The sequence below is a fragment of the Thalassophryne amazonica genome, chromosome 8 (assembly GCF_902500255.1).
Source record: "Thalassophryne amazonica chromosome 8, fThaAma1.1, whole genome shotgun sequence".
Classification (NCBI taxonomy): Eukaryota; Metazoa; Chordata; class Actinopteri; order Batrachoidiformes; family Batrachoididae; genus Thalassophryne; species Thalassophryne amazonica.
The window spans coordinates 88003951-88028990 of NC_047110.1; the positions used below are offsets into that span (position 1 = coordinate 88003951).

The following is a 25040-nucleotide window of genomic DNA, read 5'->3' on the forward strand; positions in this document are numbered from 1 at the left end:
CTACTGCTATGTGATGCCCAAAAAATCATTGGCTGTCCTCTGCCCTCCATTTCCACCATCTACACCTCCCGTTGTCTTAGTAGGGCCAAGAACATTCTCAAGGACAATACACACCCCAGCTTTCACCTCTTCAACCTGTTGCCCTCTGGCAGGCGCTACAGGTCCACACAGGCCAGGACAAACAGACTCAGAGACAGTTTCTTCTCCAAAACCATCACCATGTTGAACAATAATCTGCACTAAAAACGGACTATATTAGGTACTGAGCCGCACCATATCTATCTCATTTGTAGCACAGGACTTTTCCACGTTTCAATTGTTACATTGTTTACATTGCCTATAGTTGTCATACAGTTTTACATTTCCTTTTGCACTCTCTCAATTGCTGCACTGTTTGCACTGTCAGACAGCACAGACAGCACTAAGTTCCTGGGCATCCACATCTCCTCTGACCTCACCTGGACTGTGAACACTTCACACCTGGTGAAGAAGGCCCAACAACGGCTCTTCTTCCTCAGCGGTCTGGACTCTCCTCTCAGGTGTTAGTGAACTTTTACAGAGCCACCATTGAGAGCATCTTGTGTCTCAGTGTGACAGTGTGGTATGGCAGTTGCACGTCACAAAACAAAAAGGACTTAGCCCGGGTGGTGAGAACAGCACAGGGGATTGTGGGCCACCGTCTACCAGATCTGGACTCCGTTTACATTGCCCGAGTCCAGAAGAGGGCCAGACGTATGGCTGCCGATCCCACCCACCCGGGCAATGCACTGTTTGTACCACTTCCATCAGGGAAGCGGTACAGGAACATCAAAGCCACCACGAAAAGACTCAGGGACAGCTTCTTCCTTAGAGCTGTGAAAGCCATAGCCCCCCTGCAGTGGACCACTGCATCCCACCCCCCTATAGAACTGTCAACATGAACCCTCCCCCCTTAAACACACACACCTACCCCTATCACACACAGACTCACACCTCCATGTCTACCATGAACACACACACACACACACACACACACACACACACACACACACACACACACACACACACACACACACACACACACACACACACCCCTAACAATCAAACTCAATCAAGACTCGCACTAAGCTGCACTTTATCTTTTTATCTTTTCATCTCCTCATTGTCACCTCCTCTTTCCCCTGTACACTTATTCTCATGTAGATACATACACACACCACCTGTAAATTTTTATTTTTATTTTAAGTGTGTTTCTTTACCTTTCTTTTTTTCTTTTTTCTTTTTTTTTTACTGTTATTATTTAAGTGTTTTATTTATGTGTGTGCTGATTTATTTATTATGTGCCTTGCCGGGAGTGTGCAAAATTTTGTTATGCCTGCATAATGGCAATAAAGATCTTGATTGATTGATTGATTGACTGTCCATATGTTACACAATTTTACATTTCAGCAAAGGACTTCGCGTGTTTCTTTATGTTATATTGTTGTTTAGTTATGTTATATTGTCTGGTATTGCACTGCGTGCACATTTTAAGGAGCAGCCCCCCTAATCTCGTTGTACTATGCAGACTGTTTGCTGTGTATAATGACAATAGAGGTTTTCTATTCTATTCTATTCTAAAACACACCCAGGATTAATTAAGAGACTAAATACGACCCTGTTGCATCCTGTGCCTGTCTTTGTGCTGAGATTACACGAAGTGTGAATAACAAAGTGGAGTTTGGTTTGTATTATGCAAAACATAGCTTGTCAAGATAGGGCCCACAGCATTACATTATAGGAACTTGTGTCCTGGAAACAATTTGACACCAAAGTTTAACGGACCCTTGATTAATGAAATGTGGCATTATGTTGACAGGAGCACACATGGATGGACGGACAGCTGGAGATGCCTTTGTTTTTTTTTTTGTTTTGGTTGGTAAAATGGCATGTAGATGTTGGGAAAAGGATTGTGGACCGATTCCTCAGGCTGGATATTGATTGTTCAGATCTTTCAGACAGGCGTTGTGCAACTTAGTGCTGCCACCTACTGCTGGATCCCAGTCAAAGTCAGCAGCTCAGGTCCTGTCCCTGGACAGGAAGGTCAGATTGGATCAATACATTTGTTCCACACGTGGAGCCAGCAGCACACTGAATGTGCATCATCCTGTCACATCTCAGGTTTCGCTTCACATCCGCTTTTCAGAGTGAAACAGTCAGAGACAGAAATAATATGTGTATCTTTATTTCCTCTATGTGTGTGTGTGTGTGTGTGTGTGTGTGCTGATGGTGTTTTGACCTGAGAGAGATCGCTGCTTCAGTTTGTTCCATCATTAGATGTCAGCACCAGCTGCTGCTTTAGTCAGCGCTTTGAACACACACACACACACACACACACACACACACACACACACACACACACACACACACACACACACACACACACACACACACACACACACACACACACACACACACACACACACACACACACACACACCTTTCTCCTGTGCACTGTACTCAGCACGTCTCACACCATATCCCATATCTCAGTGTCTGCACCTCCAAAACCACATCTCGGACCACCACAGAAGAAGACAAAATTCAAGATGGGTGTCAAATCAGGAATCTCACATTCAAATTACCCAGGATCCTCTGGGCGTGTACTTGAGGAAAAAAATGAGTCAGTTAAAGCTGTACAGCCTTTCACATTTCACAAAACTGACAAAATTTAGTCTCTACTGAAATTCAAGTATTATAATTTCAGTTTATTACCTCTGCCAAGGAGGTTATGTCTTTGGTCACGTCCGTTTGTTTGTTGGTTGGTTGGTTGGTTGGTTTGTTGGTTGGTTGGTTGGTTGGTTGGTTTGTTAGCAGGATTACTCAAAACATCCTCAACGGATTTCAATGAAATTTTTACCAGGGGTGTATCTTGGCCTAACTTAGAAGTCATTAAATTTTGGTAATGATCCGGAATACAATCCGGATCCATGAACTTTTTAAAGAATTCTTTATCATTGCAGGATAGGGCCAATTTCAACATTTTTGCATCTAACTTCATGAAGACGCAGGTTCTCTTTCTAAATACATTTGCTGAAGATCTAAGGGTTTAACCATCTGGGGCTGACGCCGTCATATATGATGGCTGAGACCAAGCTTTACTAAATTATAAATAACTTTTTAATGATATGAGATAGAAACATAATTTTTTTTGCTGAAAAGTTAACTCCGTGGACTTTCGAGCCACCATCTACCATCTTTGTACTCCTCATAGAAGCTGTGTGATGACGTGAGCAATGTGAGTGTCCAATCGGAATTGGTTCACTGTCACATGGTTTTCCAAAATCCAATCATAGGGCAGATTCACCTCACATGACACATCAAAGATTGTTTTTAGGAGTGATGTGTTACTAGTTGGCCTGTTTGAATAGCCCCCTGGCTGCTCCAATGCGCCCTGCACCATTACGCACAGCGAAAGTGAAAGTGAGCAGACGGAGAGCCTCTCATACATTCTCACGTGCTCAAACAGTGTGTGAGTATGAGGATTGCTTGACTAGTTTTCCTGTGAATGTTACTGGATAAGTCTGTGGCAAGCTCTCTTGCTCCGGCGTAAAGCACTGTTTACCATATCAATGGAGCAAGGGGGGAGGGGCCGCTCCTCAAACTGAATGAGCCTCTAAGTGTGAATGTTGCTTTCAGAGCAGGAGAGAACAAACACACAGTCAACTTCATAGTAGAAGTTTATGATGTGACCTTTGTGTAATAGCAGACAGAAATTGCTTTGAGATGAAGACAAACACAATGCATAGACCATTTTGTATATATTGTTCAAAATGTGCATTTGTGTTTATTGTTTGAACCTTTTTGTTGTACAGTCTTCCACACAAGAGCCCAAATTACCTTTATAAAGTGTCAAAACAGTTGTTTATTATAGTTTGCTGTGTGTTTTGAATAAATGTGTGTGGAAAATTATTTTCTGCTTTACTTTTTCCTTTCTTATTTCTGATTGTAAACCTTTATTACACTTATAAAACACAACTATAGCATATATATTTTGAAAGTACAGGTTGTCCGGAAAAAAAGAGACATAAAACTTGATTGTGGGATGCAGGGAGAGCTGTTAACAGCAATAATAAAACATTTATGTCAGGCGAGTGAACTGTCCAAAAAATGCCCTTGGACCCCAGAGGGTTAACTACTGAATCTGAAACATGACGGTAGATGTGTGAAATGATGTGGAATAAGTCTATTTGCCAAAGGGTATTCCATGTGACATCAGTGACCCTATGGCCTTGGCGGAGGTTTGCGCTCTCCGAGTGCTTCTAGTTTTTGTAATGTGTTGCAAAATTACAACTCATTTTAATGAAGGGAATATATTTATTTGGAGGAAATTCTATGGTTAGTACTGTCTTTTCCTTCTTACGCCATCGTGCAGACGAGCTGCAGGAGGAAGCAAGTGCACGCATGCGTGTGGTTTTGAGATGACCTGCCTGTTGTGTGGGCCGCTGAAGAGGAGGTACTGCTGGCCCACCACCACCAGAGGGCGCCCCGCCTGGAGTGCGGCCTCCCGAAGCTCCCGACTGCCCAGGAGACAGCGGACCTCCTGGTCCACCACGTCGTCCGGCTGCATGGGATACCATCAGACATCGTCTCCGATCGCGGTCCCCAGTTCTCCTCGCACGTCTGGAGGAGCTTTTGCCGGGAACTGGGGGCCACGGTCAGTCTCTCGTCCGGGTATCACCCCCAAACCAACGGGCAAGCAGAACGGGCCAATCAAGAGATGGAACAGACACTACGTTGTGTGACAGCCGCGCACCCGGCGGCCTGGAGTACTCATCTGGCCTGGATCGAGTACGCCCACAACAGTCAAGTGTCGTCAGCCACCGGCCTCTCCCCTTTTGAGGTGTGTTTGGGGTATCAGCCCCCATTGTTTCCGGTGGTTGAGGGAGAGGTCGGTGTGCCCTCGGTACAGGCCCACCTGCGGAAGTGCCGTCGGGTGTGGCGTGCCGCCCGTTCTGCTTTGTTGAGGGCCCGGACGAGGGCTAAGACCCATGCAGACCGGCGGCGGACCCCGGCCCCTACGTATCGCCCCGGGCAGGAAGTGTGGTTGTCCACCAAGGACATTCCACTGCAAGTGGCCTCCCCGAAATTGAAAGATCGATACATAGGACCATACAAGATCCTCAAAATCGTCAACCCCGCCGCAGTGAGGCTTCAGCTTCCGGCCTCACTGTGGATCCATCCTGTGTTCCATGTGTCAAAACTCAAACCGCATCACACCTCGCCCCTCTGTACTCCCGGTCCGGCGCCACCTCCTGCCCGGATCATCGATGGCGAGCCGGCTTGGACTGTGCGCCGGCTTCTGGATGTCCGACGGATGGGCCGGGGCTTTCAATACCTGGTGGACTGGGAGGGGTACAGTCCCGAAGAACGCTCCTGGGTGAAGAAGAGCTTCATCCTGGACCCGGCCCTTCTGGCCGACTTCTACTGCCGCCACCCGGACAAGCCCGGTCGGGCACCAGGAGGCGCCCGTTGAGGGGGGGGGGGTCCTGTTGTGTGGGCCGCTGAAGAGGAGGTACTGCTGGCCCACCACCACCAGAGGGCGCCCTGCCTGGAGTGCGGGCTCCAGGCACCAGAGGGCGCTGCCGCCTCACAGGAGCAGCCAAGGTGACAGCCGTCACCTATCAACTGAGACAGCTGACATCCATCAGCGGAGGGGTATATCAGCTGGACGGCATCTCCACCTCATTGCCGAGATATCGCTCTACTAAGGAGGTAACGTACTCAGCCAGTCGCTTCATTTCAGAGGAATAACACTTTATTGCTTGTGCCTAAGACAGCTGAAGACTGTATTGGACATATATCGGATAAGTACCCATATTCCTACACTGCAGTGTTGTTTTTTGATTAGAGGTGGAGGTGGTGTTTCCACCCTACGTGTTGCTGGGTGCAGCCGCACCCACATCTGACTGTTTCTGTTCCTCGCCAGCAGTACCGGATCCGACGAGCGGAGGCAGTGGCCACCTGGGAGTTCGGGACTTGGCGGCTCCAGTATTCCCGGGGTTCGGTGGCAGAGGAAATCGGGTGGTTCCGGTTCGACTCGGACAGACGTCTCCTATCGTCGAGCCTGCCCACACGACACCATTGGAATTGGTTTATTTCCACAATTGTGATCTGTTGTGTTTGTTGTGCGTGTTCACAACAGTAAAGCCTTGTTATTTGACTTTCTTCATTGTCCGTTCATTTGCGCCCCCTGTTGTGGGTCCGTGTTCCTCACTTTCCCCAACACTGCCATCTGCTTTGCTTGATGCGTGCTCCCGGGCCATGCACACTAACGTATGTAAGACATAATTCACTTCAGATGTGTTATCTGGTTTCGAAAACAGTGTTTTTAGATTTCAAAGTGTTTATTTCTCCCAAACATGTACAAAATATATGAGAAACATATTAAATTTATACAGAAATAAGCAGTTTGAACATTTCCCACCATCTTCATTTATTTTGTTCATGCAAGCAGCCAGCTGATGTCACTCTGCCTTTCTTTACTCTGATTAAATACAACCCACCGTGTCCTTCCTAAGCCCCCATGTGATCTATGATGTCACTACCAAATGTAGGTCCATGCTGTCTGATTGCTTGAATTTTGACCCACATGGGTCAAAAATCAAAATAGTTTCCAAACAGCAGGAATTTTGATCATATTGCCAATGAATGCCTTATTTAAATGCTAAGGAATAAAATTATAGTTCTGCCAAAGAAAATTGTTTTTGTGACTGAAGCTTTAAAAAAAAAAAAAAAAAAAAAAAAAAACAGAGGCAGTGCACCTTTAAATGTGACTGTATCTCAGAGAGAAAATATCTCTTCAGCTCTGTGTTCATGATCAGCATTGTGGTGTCAAGTACCAAATTCAGCCATAACATTGTGACCACCTGCCTAATTTTGTGTTGGTTCCGCTTTTGCATAGAGTCCCATTTTCACTCTTCTAGTCACACAGTATTCATCACCAATCATCATATTTGTTTGTGTTGTTGGGGTTTCTCCATAACATCACTGGAGATTCCATTATGTTGCCCTACTCCCTGCACAGGGACCAGTTGGAGCTATATTTGAATACAGTAAGTAAGACCCTTTGGCTGCTCCCTTGTTTGCACTCGGGGTCACCACAGCAGATCCAAGGAAGATCTGCGTGTTGATTTGGCCCAAGTTTTACCCTGATGCTCTTCTTGATGCAACTCCACATCACATGGAGAAATGTGACAGGGGTGGTGTTTGAACCTGGAACCTTCCACACTGAAACCAAGCACAGTAACCACTTGGCCACCATCTTCAAAGCCAGGTGTACATTGTACCCTAAGAGTTTTTCATTTTTCCTCTCTTTCATATTAACATACCATGTTAAATCATGGTGCAACTTTCCATCTCATACACTGAAAAAAAGTGAATGAGTGATACAAAGTCAATTAATTTAAGTTCACAATACCACGGAACTGTTTTGGGTCCTGGATGGCAACCAGTTAGATGAACTCATTAATTTTATTTTTAACTGACCTAATTCATTTTTTGTGGACTCTATTGTGAAAATAAATGTAACTAAAGTCAATGTATGAAATCTGTGAGTGAGGTATTACAGCAGTGCCCTCTAAAAGTATTTTAATTTCTTTATGCCATTTTGAATACAAAGAATAAATCAGGCTTCTTAATATAAAAAAATATATAATATACTCTATATAATAATATAGGAGAGGGAAGGAGCCTGAGCTTGTGCGGGAGGTTGAGAGATACCGACTAGAGTATATTATATATATATATATTACTCCAGTATATTATATATATTATAAAAATATAAAATTATCTTCCTTAAACTCAAACTCAAAGCAAATCTTTACAACTTACTACAAATTAATTAAAAATAAAAAAAAGGCAAGATGATGGGTTGCCAGATGACCCACAAGTGAAATGGACTGAAGTGCAATGAGGCAGGAAATGATGAACAGTTTTAGTGTGATGGTGCTTAGGATGTAGTTGGTGTGGTGGAGACCGGCAGGTGAAGGCAATTTGAGGATGGGCTGCAGGTGCTGGAAGTCAGGCGAGCCAGTGGAGCTGGTGGTGGCTGCAGATTGCACAAAAAGACAAACACAATAATTAGAATGACCAAAGGAAAATTCAAACGGAGAAGAAACACAGACAAGAATCGATAAACTGCACAAAGCTAAACATGGGACCAGTGTTACCACAATGGAGATCGAAAGATCTGGTGGTGTCCTGCTGTTCAGCTGAGGCTTAAGTAGGACGCCGGTGATTGATGCAGGTGTGCCGCAACCACAGGTGTAGATGATGATCAGCTCCACTGGCAGCAGGGGAACAAAAGGAGCCCCACCGATTCTCCAGACCACAACAAACCAAACCCAGGTCTTTATTTTAGAAGCCCAACTCCTTATCTCACTGACTTACCTACTCTACTCATGTCAAAGAAAAAGAATTCAAACGGAATCTGCCTCAAAATTTAACGATCTTTTCCATGAACTAAAGACCTTCTCTGTGAAAAGTTTTGTCAGAATCTGTCCTGTACTTTTTGAGTTATGGTGTTCACAGACAAGCTGATAACCTCTTCTGATTTCGGTCAGCTGGCAGAAGTAAAAATGAAATTTTTTTTTTACATTATACTATGAAAATAAGAAAGCCTTTTGATATATCGTAAAATTGCCATGTTACATGTTCTGTTTGGTGTCCTCCAGCCCACAGATTTGACACCTTGAGGGCTGCAGAGTTCAGTTGAAGTTGAAGCGGTGTGCGACAGAAGCAGTTTGCTGCTGACACACAGCGTCTGAAGCTACTGTTATCATCTCTGTGCCCATGACCTCAGAGCCACATGTGAGCTATTTGTGTGCATTCACTTCTGCCTGAAAATGACTTCATGTCTGATTTCCTTGAAACAAAGAGGAGGAACATCCTTATCACAGAATGTTCAGCACTAGAATAGAGCAGAATGACCATCCCATGACTGCTGCAGCGCTTCTCTGGAAAACACAAATGTTTCTCAGATAACTTTGTCCAGCCAGTTCTCCTGCTTTTATTCATCGGCTCTGTTTCACCTCTGCTCTTAGACTCACCGACACTGGAATGACAATACTGTGAAGCACACAGTAACTAGCTGGCAGCCATGAGTATATTCTACAGTACGCTTCCGGTAAACGTCATCCCACTCACTTTACACTCCTGTACTTTAACTGTCATCGCAGTACCAGCATACAGTATTTTTTTTTAATCACAGTATATATTAAGTAATGCAAAATGCACAACTGTATTTATTTTAAAACTAAATTAATAACATTCTGTAAAACTGAGACACTGCTCCAATAATCCATCAATTTTCTAAACCTGCTGATTCTAGTTAAGGGTCATTTCAGCCGGGAGAGTTTCAGAATGACTCCTGGTTAATTTGACTGTAATTCTAGAGACAAACAGTGTAATAAATAAAAAGAAAGAAAAAAAAAACAAAAAAAACAAAGGAAAGGAGTTGTTAATCATGAAGGTATATGCAAGTATTTTATTCATTTACATCTGCTTCCCAGGATGTGCTGAAAGTCACATTTATCACAGTGTTGTAGTCATATGAACAATACTGAAATGATGTGAAGAAGTTAAAAAATAACTGCTGGAAATATCGCATGTTTCCACAGATGTTTTTTTTTTTTTTTTTTACTGTATTCTGAAACAGTAAAAATTTTATTTAGTGTGGATTTCAGCCAGCAGTGAATTTTCGCCATGATGGTTTGCAAATGTGCAGCAACAAGATGCACACGGATTCTACAGTAAGGACGTCTTCATTTTACAGTAATAATTCTGTGAAAACTACAGAAACGACTTACAGTTTGTTCACCTCAGCATCTTTTATTGCACTTGCTCCCTCTGCTGTGTCTGTCCATTTAGCTCCAGGTTTATAATATAAATAAATAAAAACTGTATATGCCGAGTGCTGGAGCCAGGTAGGTCTGCAGACATGAGTAATGTGGCTCAGACTGACTCACAGAGCAAGACATCAGCCGCCAGTGTGGAGCCAGCAATGACACAAACACAACACACGTGCACACACACACACACACACACACAGACTCGCTGGTGCCGACAGTCTGCAGCTCAGTCATACACGTCATTATCAGCAACTTCAGTTATGGCATCATTTTGGAGAAACTGAAAATGAATCTGTCAGTAATGAGGTCACACAGATACCAGTAATAATGCTTAGAACACACACACACACATTTAATTTAATTTTTTTTTATATATAATTTTATTTTTTATCTCATTGAAGAAACTAAATGATGATGTTTCAAACTAATAACAAACAACTTGGATAAGTACGTGGTACTGGTACATGACAAGACAAAAACAGTTCATGCTGATTAAATGTAACAGGATTTTTATTATTATTATTATTATTATTATAAAATTCAGAAATAGATGAAAGCCTTCAAAGATCTGTTTCATACCCTGCACACTCATTGCAATATACACGCAACAAAAATATAAACGCAACACTTTTGGTTTTGCTCCCATTTTGTATGAGATGAACTCAAAGATCTAAAACTTTTTCCACATACACAATATCACCATTTCCCTCAAATATTGTTCATAAACCAGTCTAAATCTGTGATAGTGAGCACTTCTCCTTTGCTGAGATAATCCATCCCACCTCACAGGTGTGCCATATCAAGATGCTGATTAGACACCATGATTAGTGCACAGGTGTGCCTTAGACTGCCCACAATAAAAGGCCACTCTGAAAGGTGCAGTTTTATCACACAGCACAATGCCACAGATGTCGCAAGATTTGAGGGAGCGTGCAATTGGCATGCTGACAGCAGGAATGTCAACCAGAGCTGTTGCTCGTGTATTGAATGTTCATTTCTCTACCATAAGCCGTCTCCAAAGGCGTTTCAGAGAATTTGGCAGTACATCCAACCAGCCTCATAACCGCAGACCACGTGTAACCACACCAGCCCAGGACCTCCACATCCAGCATGTTCACCTCCAAGATCGTCTGAGACCAGCCACTCGGACAGCTGCTGAAACAATCGGTTTGCGTAACCAAAGAATTTCTGCACAAACTATCAGAAACCATCTCAGGGAAGCTCATCTGCATGCTCGTTGTCCTCATTGGGGTCTCGACCTGACTCCAGTTCGTCGTCGTAACCGACTTGAGTGGGCAAATGCTCACATTCGCTGGTGTTTCGCACGTTGGAGAGGTGTTCTCTTCACGGATGAATCCCGGTTCACACTGTTCAGGGCAGATGGCAGACAGCGTGTGTGGCGTCGTGTGGGTGAGCGGTTTTCTGATGTCAATGTTGTGGATCGAGTGGCCCATGGTGGCGGTGGAGTTATGGTATGGGCAGGCGTCTGTTATGAACGAAGAACACAGGTGCATTTTATTGATGGCATTTTGAATGCACAGAGATACCGTGACGAGATCCTGAGGCCCATTGTTGTGCCATACATCCAAGAACATCACCTCATGTTGCAGCAGGATAATGCACGGCCCCATGTTGCAAGGATCTGTACACAATTCTTGGAAGCTGAAAATGTCCCAGTTCTTGCATGGCCGGCATACTCACCGGACACGTCACCCATTGAGCATGTTTGGGATGCTCTGGACCGGCGTATACGACAGCGTGTACCAGTTCCTGCCAATATCCAGCAACTTCGCACAGCCATTGAAGAGGAGTGGACCAACATTCCACAGGCCACAATTGACAACCTGATCAACTCTATGCGAAGGAGATGTGTTGTACTGCATGAGGCAAATGGTGGTCACACCAGATACTGACTGGTATCCCCCCCAATAAAACTGCACCTTTCAGAGTGGCCTTTTATTGTGGACAGTCTAAGGCACACCTGTGCACTAATCATGGTGTCTAATCAGCATCTTGATATGGCACACCTGTGAGGTGGGATGGATTATCTCAGCAAAGGAGAAGTGCTCACTATCACAGATTTAGACTGGTTTGTGAACAATTATTTGAGGGAAATGGTGATATTGTGTATGTGGAAAAAGTTTTAGATCTTTGAGTTCATCTCATACAAAATGGGAGCAAAACCCAAAAGTGTTGCGTTTATATTTTTGTTGAGTGTATAAATATGCGTATGTCTGCAGTAGTGTTTTTAACTATGTGTGACTTCATCATATGACTTCTGTGTGACAAGCCTTCATTCCACACAGTCATCTTCATCCGCGTATCCAAGAACAGGTCATGGTGGGGGGAGGGCGCTATCCCAGCAGTCATAGGGCGCGAGCCGGGGTACACCCTGGACAGGACGCCAGTCTGTCACAGATATACAAAAAAAAAAAAAGGGGGGGGGGGGTTCAGATCATGTTTTCCTTGACCTTTGTCCAAACAACTCCAAAATCTAATCATCTCTAGGTACATAAGTAAGACCCTTCAGCTACTCCCTTGTTTGCACTCAGGGTCACCACAGCAGATCCAAGGTGCGTCTGCATGTTGATTTGGCACAGCTTTTACACCGGATGCCCTTCCTGATGCAACTCAATATTACATGGAGAAAATACCTCTAGATATATATTTGAAGGAAACCCATCCAGCTGTTTTTGAGTTATCATGTCCACAGACACCCCGACTATCGCTGCTTCAACAGCGTGCAAGGTGATAACGTAAGTATTTAAAAAAAAAACAGCGCCACACATTACATATATTTATATAATCTTTATAAATATCACATATATAGCAGTTTTTTCCCCATTATTTAAGGATATAAACATGTCTAATATATTGGTAGAGTATGATGGTGAAACACTCTCTCGTTGGCCTCTGAGTATCAGGACTGTGATGTCACTAAAAAGTCATTATAAACATGTCACAACTAGCTGCTGTGTTATTTATGTGAACGTGCCCTCTGTGGGTGCATCTATTAAACATTTATTATTCATGCAGGAGTAATGTGAGGTGTCTCTGTTTTAATGCCTCCTAATGGCTTTTTGAGTTACTGCTGCCAGGAATGAATAAATCACAAGATTCAGGATGCAGCCAAAACTTCATACCGTGTACAACTCTACTGCGGGTGTGCACTGCACACATGCACGTGCATATACTGCACATGTAACTGATGATACTGTATGCATATGCAGTGGGAGACAAGGTACTCTCGTGAGAGGGAGAGAGAGAGAGTGTGTGTGTGTGTGTGTGTGTGTGTGTGTGTGTGTGTGTGTGTGTGTGTGTGTGTGTGTGTGTGTGTGTGTGTGTGTGTGTGTGTGTGTGTGTGTGTGTGTGTGTGTGTGTGTGTGTGTGTGTAGAGCACGCAGGGTATGGATCAGCCCTCTGATGCCTTTCAATAATTGTTTTTGTTGATGATTCATTTTCAATTCAGTTTGATTTATTTTCATTTATATAGCCCCAAATCACAACAAAGTTGCCTCAAGGCGCTTCACACAAGTAAAGTCTAACCTCACCAACCCCTAGAGCAAGCACACAGGTGACAGTGGTAAGGAAAAACTCCCTGTGATGATTTGAGGAAGAAACCTCAAGCAGACCAGACTCAAAGGGGTAACCTTCTGCTTGGGCCATTCTAACACAAAAGTTTACAATACAGAAAACAACACAACAACAATTGATGAGAGCATATGCATGTGTCCAGTTCCCCGTCAGGAAGGGAGGGGGTTGGGGGGGGAGTCATAGAGTCACTCGCTGGGTCTGTTCCTACAGCGGAGTTCGCCCGGCATCCGCCACAGAAATCCTCCAATCCAGCACATGGATCCAGCCGCATCTCTGATAGAGAGAAAAGGAAAACAGAATCAGTCGGCCAGAAAAATACTATACTTAATGTATAATTTGTCAGCATAAAGCAACGGAAAAGCAGAAGAAATACTAAGGCGATCGCCGGCCACTAGCCCTAAGCTTCACTATCAGACCCAGACTTTAGCTAAAGTTGAGGCCGCTGCCCGCTCCCTTTACTAATAAATTAATTTAAAAGGGTAGAAAGCATCGTAACATACTATGCCAGTATGCTAACCATACAAAAGGGAGAATAAGTGCTTCTTAAGTCTGGACTTGAAAGTCTCCACAGAATCTGACTGTTTTATTGATGCAGGGAGATCATTCAACAGAACAAGGGCACTTCCCCCTCTAGCTGCCACCTTATCGTGGTGGGGGAGTTTGCGTACCCGGATGATCCTAGGAGCTATGTTGTCGGGGGCTTTGTGCTCCCTGTAGGGTCTCCCAAGGCAAACAGGTCCTATGTGACGGGTCAGACTAAGGGCAGTTCAGAACCTCCATGACCAGTAAAAAATCAAGGACAGAGACGTCGCCCGGGATGGTGGAGCCGGGGCCCCACCCTGGAGCCAGGCCTGGGGTTGGGGCTTGCGCGCGAGCGCCTGGTGGTCGGACCTTAGTCCATGGGGCCTGGCCGGGCTCAGCCTGAAAGAGCGACGTGGGCCCGCCCTCCTGTGGGTTCACCACCTGCAGAGGGGCCCATGGGGGTCGGGTGCAGAGAGGATTGGGTGGCGGTCGAGGGCGGGTGGCCCGGCGGCCCGGTCCATGCTCACAGCCCCTGGCTGTTGGGACCTGGAATGTCACCTCGCTGGGGGGGAAGGAGCCTGAGCTTGTGCGGGAGGTTGAGAGATACTGACTAGAGATAGTCGGGCTCACCTCCATGCACAGCTTGGGCTCTGGTACCCAACTCCTGGAGAGGGGCTGGATGCTTCATTTTTCTGGCGTTGCCTACAGGGAGAGGTGGAGAGCTGGGGTCGCATTGCTTATTGCTCCCCAGCTCAGTCGCCATGTGTTGGAGTTCACTCCAGTGAACGAGAGGGTCGCGTTCCTACGCCTTCGGGTCGGGGACAGGTCTCTCACCGTTGTCTCAGCCTACGGGCCGAGCAGCAGTGCAGCGTACCCAACCTTTCTGGAGTCCCTGGGAGGGGTACTAGATAGTGCTCCGACTGGGGACTCCATTGTTCTCCTGGGGGATTTCAACACCCACGTGGGCGGCGACAGTGAGACATGGAGGGGGGTGATCGGGAAGCACAGCATCCCCGATCTGAACCAGAGTGGTGTTCAGTTGTTGGACTTCTGTGCTAGTCACAGTTTGTCCATCACGAATAACATGTTCGAGCACAAGGGTGTCCATAAGTGCACGTGCCACCAGGACACCCTGAGCTGGAGGTCGATGATTGACTTTGTAGTCATATTATCTGACCTTCGGCCACGTGTCTCGGACACTCGAGTGAAGAGAGGGGCAGAGCTGTCGACCAATCACCACCTGGTGGTGAGTTGGATCCGCTGGGAGGGGAGGAAGCCGGTCAGACCTGGCAGGCCCAAACATATCATGAGGGTCTGCTGGGAACAACTGGCGGAACCCTCTGTCAGCAAGATCTTCAACTCCCACCTCCGGGAGAGCTTCTCCCAGATCCCGGGGGAGGTTGGAGACATGGAGTCCGAGTGGACCATGTTCTCCACCTCCATTGTCGATGCGGCCGCTTGTAGCTGTGGTCACAAGGTCTCTGGTGCCTGTCGCGGTGGCAATCCCCGAACCCGGTGGTGGACACCAGAAGTAAGGGATGCCGTCAAGCTGAAAAGGAGTCCTACTTATCTTTGTTGGTAGGTGGGACCCCGGAGGCAGCTGACAGGTACCGGCAGGCCAAGCGTGCCGCAGCCCGTGCGGTCACAGAGGCAAAAACTCGGGTCTGGGAGGAGTTTGGGGAGGCCATGGAGGAGGACTATTGGTCATCCTCGAAGAGATTCTGGCAAACCATCCGACGCCTCAGGAGGTGGAAGCAGCGCTCCACCAGCACTGTTTACGGTGCGGCTGGGGAGCTGTTGACCCTGACTGGGGATGTTGTCGGGCGGTGGAAGGAGTACTTCGAGGATCTCCTCAATCCCATCGTCACGTCTTCCGAAGAGGAAGCAGAGACTGGGGACTCAGAGGCGGACTCATCCATTACCCAGGCCGAAGTCACTGAGGTGGTTAGAAAGCTCCTCGGTGGCAAGGCTCCTGGGATGGATAAAATCCGTCCTGAGTACCTTAAGTCTCTGGATGTTGTGGGACTGTCTTGGCTGACACGCCTCTGCAACATCGCGTGGTGATTGGGGACAGTGCCTCTGGATTGGCAGACCGGGGTGGTGGTCCCTCTGTTTAAGAAGAGGGACCGGAGGGTGTGTTCCAACTATAGGGGGATCACACTCCTCAGCCTCCCCGGTAAGGTCTATTCCAGAGTACTGGAGAGGAGAATTCGACCGATGGTCGAACCTCGTATTCAGGAGGAGCAGTGTGGTTTTTGTCCTGGTCGCGGCACACTGGACCAGCTCTACACGCTCCATCGGGTGCTTGAGGGTTCATGGGAGTTTGCCCAACCAGTCCACATGTGTTTTGTGGATCTGGAGAAGGCGTTCGACCGTGTCCCTCGGGGCACCCTGTGGGGGGTGCTCCGGGAGTACGGGGTCCGGGGTCCTTTGCTAAGGGCTATCCGGTCCCTGTACGACCGCAGCAGGAGGTTGGTTCGCATTGCCAGTAGTAAGTCAAACCTGTTTCCAGTGCACGTTGGCCTCCGCCAGGGCTGCCCTTTGTCACCGGTTCTGTTCATTATTTTTATGGACAGAATTTCTAGGCGCAGCCAGGGTGTAGAGGGGGTCTGGTTTGGGAACCACAGAATCTCGTCTCTGCTGTTTGTGGACGATGTGGTTCTGTTGGCTTCGTCAAATCAGGACCTTCAGCGTGCATTGGGGCGGTTTGCAGCCGAGTGTGAAGCGTCCGGGATGAAAATCAGCACCTCCAATTCCGAGGCCATGGTTCTCAACCAGAAAAAGGTGCTTTGCCCTCTTCAGGTCGGTGGAGTGTCCTTGCCTCAAGTGGAGGAGTTTAAGTATCTCGGGGTCTTGTTCATGAGTGAGGGACGGATGGAGCGTGAGATCGATAGACGGATCGGTGCAGCATCTGCAGTGATGCGGTCGCTTTATCAGACCGTCATGGTGAAGAGAGAGCTGAGTAGGGGGGCAAAGCTCTCGATTTACCGATCAATCTACATTCCGATCCTCACCTATGGTCATGAGATTTGGCTCATGACTGAAAGAACGAGATCGCGAGTACAAGCGGCCGAGATGAGTTTCCTCCGCAGGGTGGCTGGGCACTCCTTTAGAGATAGGGTGAGGAGCTCTGTCACTCGGGAGGAGCTCGGAGTCGAGCCGCTGCTCCTCCACGTCGAAAGGAGTCAGTTGAGGTGGCTCGGGCATCTTTTCCGGATGCCCCCTGACGCCTCGCTGGAGAGGTGTTCCGGGCACGTCCCATTGGGAGGAGGCCCCGGGGAAGACCCAGGACATGCTGAAGGGACTACATCTCTCGGCTGGCTTGGGAATGCCTTGGGGTTCCCCCGGAGGAGCTGGGGGAGGTGTGTGTGGATCGGGAGGTCTGGGCGGCTTTGCTTGAGCTGCTGCCCCCGCGACCCGACTCCGGATAAAGCGGAAGAAAATCAGGGTCGTATATAGGAATGTGAAAGGGGGGGGTTCAAATCCTTGAGTTGGGGGTCCAGTGGGTCGCAGGGCCCCTGGCGGGGTCGAGGGGCAATGCCCTTGTGGGGGGCTCAGGGGGGCAAAGCCCCCCGAAGCAGAAGCTTTTTGAGGATTTTGAGGGGTAAAAAGCTACATAAATTTCATTTGAAACCCAAAATGTATCATTTTAGGAAATACATTTTTATATACAAATAGTCCTTGTTTGGGATTGGATCATGTTGTGTGGGCCGCCAGAAGAGGAGGTACTGCTGGCCCACCACCAGAGGGCGCCCTGTCTGGAGTGCGGGCTCCAGGCACCAGAGGGCGCAGTCGCCTCACAGGAGCAGCCAGGGTGACAGCTGTCACGCATCACCTGCAACAGCTGTTACCAATCATCTGATCAGCAGGGGTACATCAGCAGGACGACGTCTCCACCTCTTTGCCGAGATATCGTTCTACCTGGAAGGTAATATTCTCAGCTGACTGCTTGACAGTAACCTTTTGTGATTTTGTGAGTTATAGCAGACTCTTTTTCCAACGAGAGGTGGAGGTAGTTTTCCTGCCGTGCGGATTGCTACGCCCACATTTAATTGTTTTTTTTTTGTTCCTTGCCAGCAGTACCAGGTCCGACACGCGGAGGCAGTGGCCACCTGGGAGTTCGGGACTTGGCGGCTCCAGTATTCCCGGGGTCTGGTGGCAGAGGAAATCGTGTGGTTCCGGTTCTGTTTTGGACAGACGTCTCCTATCTTCGAGCCTGCCCACACGACACCTTTTGTGATTTGGCTTTTGTCTATTGTTATAATCTGTTGTATTTGTTGTGCCCATTCACAACAGTAAAGTGTTGTTATTTGACTTCCTCCATTGTCCGTTCATTTGTGCCCCCTGTTGTGGGTCCGTGTACCTACACTTTCCCAACAGGATCAGTTGCCATAAGAACCACCCAGGAAGAACCAAGATAACATTAATGCAAACTTTATACCTGCCTATCGGTTGCGAATGACGTAACCGACAGGCGTGAAAAAACTCACGCATGCGCACGAAGGTTCAAGCTTGGCTGATACAAGCGCACATGATTCAAATCCATATAGTTTTTGCAAAAAATAAAAAGGTCGGATAGTTTTCTAACAGACCTCGTATTTAGCGGTATTAATATTTGCATTTACATTATGAATATGTACGTATATGTATGTTATGTATTAAAATAGCGGTATTTAATTTGGCGACCTTGTTTAACACGAAATTCGCATAATCAATCCCACGTGAATATTTGCACCTTTACAGTATTTGCAACAGGAAGGAGAAGCTCCCTTTATTTCTCAGCTTATACATACAAACATGTTTTTACAAACCAGACAAGTGTAATTGTGTGTATGCATGGGTATTACAAGCCTACTAATCTGTTTGATATCAGAGGAGGATAGGGACCAGGGAGCAAAAATTCTCAACCCCCATGGGAAAAGTTTATCTAGCAGTTTCCCCTTTCATCACTTAAGGGATTACTCTGGCAGAGGAAATTGAAACTTGAGGGTGTGTGATAATAGCTGTGTAACAGTTAGTGCTTGTTGCTTATTATCAATGAAAAGAAAATACATAACGTTGATGGGTGATTCTTTAACTACGGGCACTATTGTCCTTGTAAATGTAATTTCCACCACACCATTGCCTTACAATATAAAGCGCCTTGGGGCAACTGTTTGTTGTGATTTGGCGCTATATACATGTGCTCTGATGTCACTGTTTATCTCCATAGAAACTACCCAAACAATCTTTCATACAAACTGTTTAAAGGGACATTACAGTGTTGTGGTGGAAATTACGGCAATAGTGTGGACAACTACATTTTGTTTCAAAAATCACAAACAGTTGTATGACATGAATACCCCAATTATGTTTTGATTATTTTACTGATATTTTATTCAGACATATTTAACACATTCGAAAAAAAAAACGTTTCTTTTACCATTCATTTTTTATCATTGAAGATCAAAGGTCTGGGTGTGGGACAAACACAAAACGGCATATTTGCATATAATGATGCTGAAAAAGGTGAAAAAGTCATCATAGACTTACTAGAACAAATTTCTTAACACATTTTCATTGTAAAGATAACTATAAAAGTGTGAAAATTTCCCCTTTTTCTGTTTTCATACAATATGATCAAAGGACATTAATAAGTGCCCATAGTCTAAGAATCACCCTGATATCCAGATCAGAAAAAATCAGCAGAAAAAATCAGTAGAATTCTATAGGGGAGGTTCGGTTGAACCCCCTGAACCCCCTCTATATTACGGGCTGAAAATGGATGGATGGATTGGGGGCACAATAAGAGAAAGCTCTGTGACAGCAGACTTTTATTATTTATTCATCTTTTTCCCTAAATATTGGGCAACTCCATAATCTTCTCAAATATTCCCCTTCACTACCAATAAATTGGATAAATATCCTCTCAATGTGGTGGTGGATCATTTAGTACTAGGGTGGACAATGTGGAAATTCTGAATATCAACATCCTTCAATCACATCAAATAAACCTACTCAGTTGTCAATATTAACATAAAAGCTACACAAAAGTTGTAACTGTTGGATTGTGTTCCACTGTGCAATTCTTGCATTTCCTGTGTCCATCTCTTGCAGAGTAAGTGCACTGAGACAAACGAGGAGTCTCTCGTATGTAATGGCAAATATCGACCTTTCAATTAGTTAGTATTGATGCATGGATGGGTTTCAGGAAGCGACCTTGGATAACTCCAACATGCACCTGAGCGGAACTCGTTTTCCTGCAGAGCACATCTCGGCCCTGAGATTCACCTCTTTCCTGACAGGTCAAAGGTCGCTGTCTTTGCCATGTCTGTGTTGGACACAAAGAGGATGGAGGGAGGTAAAAACACTGCTGCTGCCCAACCGTCAGGTCAAACGAGTCAAACACAGAAGGTGTCTCCACGAGTGCACCCATCAGTGTCAATACTGATCTGATGAATCAAAATCAATATGATTGATTAAAAGTTTAAACCCCGACAAAATATTTTCTTCTTTTACAGTTCATAGTCATACACAGCAAACTGATCCGCGTTCAGGCATGTCAGTTGTAAGTGTTAGGATTCTGGTGTTAATTCAGCTAAATTTACCACATCAAACTGGTGTCAGACCATGGTGTTAATCACATACGTCGTGCTAATTCAACTCTCTGCAGGTGTTAAACTCCATCCATGAGAGAGTGGAAAAGAAGAAATGTCTGAATGTACAGTATATCAAAATACATATGTATTTACTTTATGCTCAGCATAGCTGCACTCACACAGCAAAGCAGGGGTTCAAAATTAACACCCACAGTGTAGTTTTTAACACAGGGCTTTGCATGTATCATAGGGCAGTTGGTGGTGTTGTGGTCTGGAGAATCAGTCTGGCTCCTTTTTTGTTGTTTTCTCCCCTCCTTCCTGGCTTACCTGCCAGGGGAGCTGATCATCATCCACACCTGTGGTTGCGGCACACCTGCATCAGTCAGCGGCGTCCTGCTTAAGCCTCAACTGAACAGCAGATGCCGCCAGATCTGTCCATATCCAGAGTACAAACACTGGCCTCATGTTTAGTTCTTGTGCAATTTACGATTTGCAGTTCTTGTCTGTTTCTTCCACATTTGGATTTTTCCTGGTTATGCTGATTTTTACCTCCACCAATGAAGTTGGAGGAGGTTAGTTTTTGTTTGTCTGTTTGTTTGTGAACAGCTGGAGCCCACAATTTTTCATGTAAGGATTAAACAAGAGAAGCCGTGCATTATAAGGTTTGAATGCACGCGCAGTAGTCTAAAACACCACGAGCAATGCTTTTAAGGACATTTGAATTTAATATTGAAAAGCCCATTTTGCATTATATCTCAGTCAAAAGTGCCTCAGTCACTCTCATTTTTCTGTTATGATTTACCTACACCACCAAAATGGATGGAGGTTCCATTTTATTCCTGTTTGTCTATCTTCCAGTTATCAGTCATAAAGCAATGACAAATTGTACATAGCAGAAATAACCAATGTTCTGTGAAAATTATCTGAAAAAGAATTCAGAAACTGAAAAGTTTTTTTTTGGGGGGGGGGGGGGGGGGGGGGGCTGACAATACCACAAAAAAAACTTCAAGTGCATGAACTACATACATACTTCTGACATTTTGATCACATCTATTACCTCCGCCAGGGAGGTTTAGGTTTTCGGTCACGTTTGTGTTTGTCAGCAGGATAACTCAAAAAGTTTTGAAACGGATTTGATGAAATTTTGTGGAGTGGTTGGAATGACAAGAGGAACAAGTGATTAAATTTTAGTGGTGAGCCGGATCCCGATGCTAACGCGTTAGCACATCTATGGCATTTTCAATGTTAAAATTTAGCATTTAGCAGTTGCAGCTGTCATCACGTTCGGGTGCATTTGTTTTCAAATTGTAATATTTCTTAAATTTATTTTTGTTGAAATTTTGTGGGAGTGGTTGAAATGACAAGAGGAACAAGTGATTAAATTTTAGTGGTGAGCCGGATCCCGATTGCTAACAGCTTAGCACATCTATGGCATTTTCAATGTTAAAAGTTAACATTAAGCAGTTGCAGCTGTCATCACTTTCGGGTGCATTTTGTTTTCAAATTGTAATATTTCTTAAATTTATTTTGTTATATATTAATAATCTAATGATTTATTATATACAATTTTAGAGAAAGAGACAAAAAGAAATAGATCACTGTGCCAAGGAGGGAATCTCTTTAGGGTCAGTGACCCTATGGCCTTGTTTAGAGAAGTGTTTCATAAATGTTAAAAAAAATTCATATATTTGCAGTTTAGTTGAATAATAAATTGAATTTTGTCTCTTTGTTTTTGTCTATAAGCACATGCAATATCAATATCAGTGCTCAGATGACAGTAGCTTCTGGGAAAGGTGCAAGTTGCAATAAACTGTGATGCCAAGCGCTAAGGATACATGCTATCCAGTCACAGCAGATGAAACTTTTTTTACTACTGAGCAAACATCATTGTTAGGCGTTTTTAGATTCAATGATTCCACGTCGTGCAGATGTTATGGCGTCAGTGACCCCATGGCCTTGGCAGAGGTTTGCACTCTCTGAGTGCTTCTAGTTTAGCTTATGAAAAGCCACATCTAACAAGACTTTAACCTTTCAAAGGGAATTTTTTTTTTTTGTTGAATTGGAAACTAGTGTTGGCGGAGGCTTGGTGCTCTAGTTGTGTTTGTCTTTTTGTGCAGTCCGCAGCCACCACCAGCCCCACTGACCCACCAGGCTTCCCACACCTGCCGCACATCCTCCAGTGCCTTCACCTCCTGGTCTCCACCACACCAACTACATCCTAAACATTGTCACAGTAAACTGTTCTTATCATTTCCTACCTCATTGCATTTGAGTCTGTTTCAGTTTCCAGTCCTCCCGCAACAGGTGGCCAAGAGCACTTGCTTCCCCAAATTGAAGGTTTTTGGTGCAAGAGCACCTGTGCCCATTTACAACCCCAATTCCAATGAAATTGAGACATTATGTGAAATGTTGGGACATTGTGTGAAATGTAAGTAAAAACAGAATACAATGATTTGCAAATCTTCTTCAACCTATATTCAATTGAATACACCACAAAGACAAGCTATTTAATGTTAAAACTGATAAACTTTATTGTTTTTGTGCAAATATTTGCTCATTTTGAAATGGATGTCTGCAACACGTTTCAAAAAAGATGGGACAGTGATATGTTTATCACTGTGTTACATCACCTTTCCTTCAAACAACACTCAATAAGCGTTTGGGAACTGAGGACACTAATTGTGAGTGTCATGATTGGGTATAAAAGGATCATCCCCAAAAGTCTCAGCTGTTCACAAGCAAAGATGGGGCGAGGATCACCACTTTGTGAACAACTGCATGAAAAAATAGTCCAACAGTTTAAGAACAATGTTTCTCAACTTCTCATGCCCGATGCAAAATCCTTAAAGAAGCTGCTTTTAGAGCAAAAACCTCCTATGGTCCTGTATACGCTGACCCAATTGATGCGTCCGTACCCCCGAGTGGCCCTGTGGCTTCACCTGTATCTCATGAGACACGTTGGTCCCCGCCTCTCCGTTCACCACGGCCACTGTTCACCCCGACAACTGCTATTGTTGGTGATTCAATTATGAGGAATGTCCGCTTTTTTAATGCATCCACACACCATTTTCCCGGTGCCACTGTCAGTACAATAACTAACAAACTTCCGGATTTATTCCAATTATTTGCAATCTCCATTGAGCGTATTGTGCTACATATAGGGACTAACGACGTGGCCAAAGGCCAATCTGAATTGCTTAAGAAGGACTTTTTGAAATTGTTCAATTTTCTAAAAGGCTGTGGGAAAACAGTCTTTTTCAGTGGCCCGCTTCCCACTCTCCGCCGTGGTGATGAACGGTTCAGTCGACTGCTTCACCGTCATACTTGGCTTCAGAAAGCATGTCGTTCCCTTGGTTTTTATTTTATAGAAAATTTTTATTTATTCTGGTGCCGTCCCTCCTTCTATCTTCCCGATGGAATACATCCCAGTAGGCTGGGTACCCGCATGCTTGTTGCCAACATACAATATGCTGTTCACACATGTGACTGACTGTTTATAAACAACCAACCATTTCCCCCCCTGCCCTAGAATTCGAACTATACACAGTGAGGCAGCCTTTAGTTTTTATTGTCCTCATTTATGGAACAAACTACCTGAACATCTGAGGTCTGCCCAAACAGTTAGTCTATTTAAATCTGGGCTTAAGACATTGTTATTCAATGCTGCCTTTCTATAACTTATTAAATATTGTATTATTTTTTTTATATATATATACATTTCCTTTTATTGTAATTCAAATGTCTTGTTTTTAATGTTCTTAACCCTGTAATGTTAAGGTGTTTTTGTTTTTAATCTTGTGAAGCACTTTGAGTTGGTTTGTGCATGAAAGGTGCTATATAAATAAATTTGCCTTTGCCTTGCCTTTGCCTCAATATTGATTTGCAAGGATTAGGGATTAGGGATTTAGGGATTTAGGGATTCCATCATCTACAGTCCATAATATAATCAGAAGATTCAGAGAATCTGGAGAACTTTCTACATGTAAGCGGCAAGGCCGAAAACCAACATTGAATGCCCATGACCTTTGACAGGCGATACTGCATTAAAAACCGACATCACTGTGTAAAGGATCTTACTGCGTGGGCTCATGAACACTTCAGAAAACCATTGTCAGTTAACACAGTTCATCGCTACATCTATAAGTGCAAGTTAAAACTCGACCATGCAAAGCGAAAGCCATACATCAACAAGATCCAGAAACGCCGCCATCCTCTCTGGGCTCATTTGAAATGAACAGACGCAAAGTGGAAAAGTGTGCTGTGGTCTGATGAGTCCACATTTCAAATCGTTTTTGGAAATCATAGACGTTGTGTCCTCCAGACAAAAGAGGAAAAATATGTAATATGGAGTTCTGTTAGGAAGAGCATCCAGTGTAAAATTTCTGCCAAATCAATATACAGATCCATTTCAGACCTGCTATGCCTGACTGCAAGTACAAAGGGAGAGGCTAAACAATGTCAGTGTGTGCCCACAATA

At 44.9% G+C, this 25040-nt stretch overlaps 1 long non-coding RNA gene across 1 annotated transcript; it reads right to left on the reverse strand.

The window, feature by feature from the left end:
• Positions 1-4307: 4307 nt before the first annotated feature.
• LOC117515142 lies at positions 4308-19149 on the reverse strand. The gene is made up of 3 exons (XR_004562077.1): positions 19139-19149; positions 11714-11723; positions 4308-4444 (listed from the first exon to the last, which is right to left on the reverse strand). It is a non-coding gene; the product is annotated as an uncharacterized LOC117515142 (long non-coding RNA).
• Positions 19150-25040: the final 5891 nt, after the last annotated feature.